A 7,007-nucleotide genomic window follows, 5' to 3' on the forward strand; every position below is an offset into this window, starting at 1 on the left:
AAATATAGAACGTACGTGTAAATAAACAGCACCGCACACGTAAACATGTACGCATGTTAGTTGTAAATAAGGTAGAAAACAGCAATGCTAGACAAAGCGGTAGACAAGTTTACTTCCATATCTTCTTAAGGTGACTTCTCCAACCCCAGGTGCCCTACCTCATTCTCTATGTCCTGTTATATTTTTGATCGCTCTTACGGAAATACCCGTGGTAGCTACGGTGGCAAGCCACCACTATACACACTCAGTCGTTACGGAATTGCTTCCACCCGACGATCATGCCATTTGGAATTCAGATTGCCGCGAGTGTAAAAAATATTCCAACCAATCCATTAATTCAGTTGAAGTAGAAGTTCATAATCGAGTGGCAGCCACGCGCTCTCGCTGACTCAGGAAGAAGTGAGCTAATACCGACCCGACAGCGTTGACACACTCGCCACCACAGTGAGCATGAGGCCCACCTCACCTGTGGATGTCCAACGCGTCACCGCTGCCGTGAACATGAGGCTCATCACACCTGAGGGCGTCGCAGTGCTCCGCCGCTGCCTTGAGCATGACGCTCACCACGCATCACCGCTACCATGAACATGAGGCTCACCACACCTGAGCGTCACAGTTGCTGCCAAGAGCTTGAGACTCACCATAACCTCAGCCGTCACAATGATCTACCGCCACAATAAGCACAAAGATCAACACATCCGAGAATGTGGAAATGAAATGCCACTGCCCTGAGCATTACGATTATTACACCCATATCCAGCGCAATTTACCAGCACCAGGGGGTGCAGAGATCATGTCAGCTGTACTTTTTATTTTGAGTCATCAGTCTTCTGACTATGTTGATGTGGCACACCACAAATTCCTCTTCTTCGCCAAACTCTTCTTCTCAGAGTGGCATTTCCAACATACAATCCCAGAGATTTTCTGGATGTATTGCAATCTCATTATTCCTGTAGAGATATTACATTCTTCTGCTCCGTCTAGTAACATGGAAGTTATTCCATAATGTCTTAACAGATGTCCTATCTTTCTGTCCCTTCTTCTTGTCGGTGTCCCTTCTCCTTGTAAATAGCCTGCCGCTGTGGCCGAGAGGCTCTAGGCGCTTCAGTCTGGATCCACGCTGCTCCTGCGGTCGCAAGTTCGAATCCTGCCTCGAGCATTCATGTGTGTGATGTCCTTAGGTTACTTGGGTTTAAGTAGTTCTAAGTGTAGGAGACTTATAACCTCAGATGTTAAGTCCTATAGTGCTTTAGAGCCATTTGTATCATTTTTTCCTCCTTGTAACTGCTTTCCGAATATTCCTTTCCTCTCCAACCCTGTGTAGAATCTCATTCCTTACCTTATTGGTCCACCTAATTTTCAACATTTGTCTGTAGCACCACATCTCCAACGCTCCGATTCTCTTCCGTTCCGATTTTCCCGAAGTCCATGTTTTGCTACCATAAAACACTGCACTTCAAATTTAGATTTTCAGAAATTTATTCCTCAAAATAAGGCCTACGTTTAATACTAGTAGGCTTCTCTTTGCGAGGATTGCGATTTATGCCAGTGCTATTCTGCTCCGTCCGTCACTGGTTATTTTGCTGCCTAGGTAGCAGAATTGCTTAAATTCATCTACTTCGTGACCATCAATCTTGATGTAAAGTTTCTCTCTGTTCTCTTTTCTGATACTTCTCATTACTTTCGTCTTCCTTAGATTTACTTTTGTTCCATGTTCTGTAATCATAAGGCTGCCCATCCACTCCCTTCAGCAGATCATGTAATTCTTCTTCGCTTTCACTCACGATAGCAATTTCATTAGCGAATCGTATCACTGACAACTTTCCACCTTGTATTTTCATTCCAATCCTGAACCTTTCTTTTATTTCCATAATTAATTCTTCGATGTACAAATTGAACAGTAGGTGCGAAAAACTACATCCCTTACAGCCGTTTTATTCCGAGTACTTCGTTTTTGATCGTCCACTCTTATTATTCCTTCTTTTGTACATATTGTATAGTACTCGTCTCTCCCTATAGCCTACCCCATTTTTCTCAGAATTTTGAAGATGTTGCACCACTTCTTTCAGGGCGACAAATCCTACGAAAGTTTTTTGATTTTTCTTCGGTCTTGCTTCCATATCAACCGCTTTAGTTGTCTTAAAGTTGTCTTAGAGCAAAACTGTTTTCATTACAGGCAGTTCCCTTAGTGATTCCACTTTACTCGGCGACTTCCATCAATCTTCTCTCCATTCTGCCTTTTAGGACCCGGCGATACTGCTTACCAATAGAGCTTGTAACACGGACTCCGCAATATATTCCACATACCCTTTTATTGCTTGTCTTATAAACAGGATTTATGTACTCCCAAATTCATACCTCATTCATCTTACTTTAGTATTTGCATACATTGTTGCTTCTTTTCTGATTATATGTCATATACTGATGACAAGTTGCAACCGCCTACACCTGCACAAAGAAAATCGAGTTGGACGAAATATTTTATTTTCAGAAAAAGCAGAACACTTTCAACAACTGGAGATAGGACGTTCATATTCACAGGATGTGTACATTAATATGTTCTGCAGAAATAATTAGCATTTCAGTCACCTCGTTTCAGAAGGTGTCCTCTTGCCTAGTAGGCACAGCATTCGCCATGGGCTCTGATAACTTGTTCCATGCTCGATGGAGTCAATGCATATAAGGTGCGAATGGCTTCCTGTGGTATAGCTGTCCATGCTGCATTCACGTAGTTCCAAAGTCCGTCAGTGGTGGTTGGCATTGGGTCACAGCGCTGCAACCTTCGGTTCACCAAATCCCACACATATTCGATGGGTGACGAGTCCGGTGATCTGGCTGACCAGGGCCAAAGGCTGACACCCTGTGACACCAAGAAGGTAAGTTTTCGTGAGGCAACATTGGGTCGTGCATTGTCTTCCTGGAAAATGGTGTCTGGATTGTTCTAAAAAAAGGATATGGCTACGGGTCACACAATGTGATTCGCGTAGGTCACACTGGTAACAGAGCCCTGGACACGCTCCAACTATGATTTGCGTGTGTACCCAACAGCACCCCACACCGTAAGGCCTTGTGCTAGGGCTGTATGTCTTGTGCGAATGCAGTCACTGTAATGCCACTCCCCCTTTCTACGGCGAACCAAAATTTGGCTATGATTTTTAAACACACGGAACCTGTATTAGTCCGAAAATACTATCTGATGCCATTCCTGTCCCAGTGGTGTCGTTCCTTACACCATTGCCGTCTAGCATGTTCCTGCACATACGACAGAAGTATGCGGAGGAGTGGACGAGGTTCACATAACCCATGCCGTAATAAACGGCGACCGACTGTCACCCCTGACACCGTACGATGTCTTACACTGTCCTACTGTTGCACCAGAGATCAGGAGGACGCAGATCTGTCCTGTGACGCTATTCAGACGAGGAATCGATCTTCTTTGGGTAGGAGGGGGTGACCTGACCCATCTCATCGTGTTCTATATCCTTCCGTGAATCATTCGGCACAGTTTCCTTGATGGATGCTTCACATTCTCTTATGCCAATAACTTACCCTATTTCAAACTCCGTGACCTGACTGTACGGTTCGCGCAGACACCTGTGAGGCACCACGTCTGCTCAAGTCAAACTGATCCTTTAACGTCGGTTCACAGCGAAACAAAAGCCACCGGCACTTTTACCAGTAGGTGGTGCTGCCTCGTGATATCGGTATTGAACTTGAATCCTTGCGAAAACATGGTTCAATTGCTAAACATTTCTGTAAAACATACTAATGCACATGTCCTGTGAATGTGAGCGTTGTGGCGTGTATGGTTTGATTGCGTGTTGCACAATTTCAGCAAGATTACAATAAAACTAGTTACTTATTATTAATGTAACGTGAGGTTGTATTTAATCACTGCTTTTCCCGACTAGTGATCGTAATGTTGTTAAAGAAATCTCCACCTGGGAACGTGTAGCAATGTTGTCTGTCAAGCAGTGTAAATGCCACTACATTCAGCACAAAAGTAGTCACTTACAACCAGCAAAGAAGCTAAACGTATGATAAGTAATCTGAACAGTGTGTGTGTGTGAAATCTTATGGGCCTTAACTGCTAAGGTCATCAGTCCCTACGCTTACTCACTACTTAACCTAAATTATCCTAAGGACAAACACACACATCCATGCCCGAGTTAGGACTCGAACCTCCGCCGGGACCAGCCGCACAGTCCATGACTGCAGCGCCTTGGACCGCTCGGTTAATCCCACGCGGCTAATCTGAACTAAACAAAAGTAATGATTTTTAGCAATTTTCAGTGGTTTTGCATAATAGTCTCGTTACTAGCAGCAGATCGTTTATCGAATTTAACGGTACTGTTATTCGAGGTGGCAACGCTTTTCTTTGAGCAAAATGAACAGTTTTGTCACACAATATCACACGCACACAACGCTAATGTATTTTTTTCCTGTCAAAATAATTCATAAAAGTGGTTACGGAATAAGCAGCAGATAAGAATTTATACATCGTAAGCTGCTGTTTACATTCATAGAAGTTCACTGTATTCACAGTCTAACTGAAATTTATTATCTCAAAGTGGGTTCTGGCCCACCAATACCGATTATTATTGCAGCTATGACCAACAACATTTATGTCTGTATACAAAATCAATCAAAAACTGCCGCTGCAATATTTCACTAAGATTGAGTCTAACATGAGACATTTACTTATCGGTTCGGCTTCAGGACATGTTTTACTACTAACAAATAATATACATTATATATTTTCGTACCTTCACTTTATGTATTAAAATTTGAAAATATTTCTCAATGTTAATCGCTTATATCGCTTGTTATTTAGCATTTACCAGTAACCCGCGCTGTAGTTCAATAATGTTAATGGCTGCGTTCTTTTGTAGTGAGCAGATAACTTAACATTTATACAGGACGATAATTACAATGAAATGAAACCCCAAACAAAGAAGATGCAATTCAGTAACACATAAACTGTATTTTTCAAATATTAAATTAGTAACATAATACAGTTTTTTATATATCTCTGTGTTACGATACATCAATCACTTCCTATCAGTACAACAGTTGGAACCAGAAGAAGGATTTTTTCTAGAAGAATCGTAAATAACAAAAGATTCAGATTTTCGTTATCACTTTCCATGGGTGTTGTCTGAGATGTAATTTTTTACAAACTATTAAATTATGTCATTAGCAACATCTTTTCATTATTTTATCACAGATGAAGCGCTTTTTATTATCACGAGAATGCGATTAATGTCCATTCACATTCCACACACAATGCTGTAATGAATATTATTCTGAAGAAAATGTAGACGTGGATATTACAGCGCCTTTCTCTAGTCGTTCAGGTGTTGTGCTTTTTCTGAACATGAGCGTATTATTCATTTTCTGTTCGTTCAGGTGCACGTTATAACTTACATATTCTTACTTATACACTTGTTAATGAATTACTGAAATCTTTTACTACGATTTTATTTTCGGTTATGCAGTCATTGTATAATACGCTATCTTATTCATACTTTCACAAAAAAACTTATTTGTAGATGTAGACAGGTACTCAATGACGTATAGCGAAAAGTGAGAATTAGTACAACTTCAATTTTTCTTGGCAGGAAATTACTGAGAACTGGTACTTCACTCGAAATTTCTCGTAACAAGAGAAAGTGTATTATTTCAAGTGCAATTTGCAAAGAAAGTGTACTGCATGTGTTTATGGAGTAATCCACCAAATGCATCAAATTTTCGGAAGCCACAAATATTTCAAACGAACACACGCACCATGACCTAATGCACTACATCCACTCACAACGCAGTGAAGCTATAATTCTGTTCACCGATAGCGAATCCCATTGTTTGCGAGCGCAAATTTACCGACAGCTACTGAATCGTTCGCTCGGAGGAAAGTGGTATTGTCTGAAAATTTATGACTTTCGATAACAGCTAATATCTGTTCTTTGCTTTCGAGACATAGCAGTAAACATGGAAAGATCGTAGCGGTGTATGAGCGGCGATATACTGCTGTCAAAAATGCAGGAGCGTCGTTGTCAGACAGTAAATCAAGCGCTTTATTTTTGCGCGAATCTAAGAGGATTGTTGCTCTAGAAGTACATGCTAAAGATATTTTTTCGTGTCTGATTTACGAGATTCCTTATGACTCAAACCACTTTTATAGCTGGTGTATTGTACCGGTCCCAACTACGAAAGATGAAGGCTAAATTACTTTTCTTTTTTGTTCTTCTTTAGTGATCAGTCTTCTGATGGTTTGATGCGGCTCGCCAGCCGGTTCAGCTCAGAGTATGAATTTCAAATTGTGTTCTCAAGAGATGTAGCATGTGATTTTACGGTGCTGGATGATTGCGATTCGATACTTGCGAACATAATATTCCTGAAACCTGGTAGTCAAGTGAAGGCAGGATTCGGTGACGATTGTGGACGTGACCGTAATCAGTTACTATTGGTTGCCTTTTACAGTTACACACAATTTATTTTAAACCAGTAATTCCAGGCTCAACAACAAATAAAAAAATACCACACGTTATTAATGAAGGAATAAGCAAAAGTGTAAATAATAGTGTTTTCAGTGAGTTACAATTTAGCAAATTGACATTAAATACAGATACAACAGATAATGTTTTAAGAGCAACCCACTGCGATCTGGGCAGAAGGCCTTACACGCCAGTAATGGCAATAAATTAAGAACTGTTTAGAACTCTCTGCACCTTACAAATTACAGGTATTGAGATATTAAAGGCAAGTCGCCACAAACACAGCAGACGGCATCAGACGCCAGGAATGGCAGTAAATAAGGTTCAAAATGGTTCAAATGGCTCTGAGCACTATTGGACTTAACATCTGAGGTCATCAGTCCTCTAGATCTTAGAACTACATAAACCTAACTAACCTAAGAACATCACACTCATCCATGCCCGAGGCAGGATTCGAACCTGCGAACGTAGCGGTGGCGCGGTTCCAGCCTGAAGCGCCTAGAACCACTCGGC

The sequence above is a fragment of the Schistocerca americana genome, chromosome 7 (genome assembly GCF_021461395.2).
Source record: "Schistocerca americana isolate TAMUIC-IGC-003095 chromosome 7, iqSchAmer2.1, whole genome shotgun sequence".
In the NCBI taxonomy this organism is placed as follows: Eukaryota; Metazoa; Arthropoda; class Insecta; order Orthoptera; family Acrididae; genus Schistocerca; species Schistocerca americana.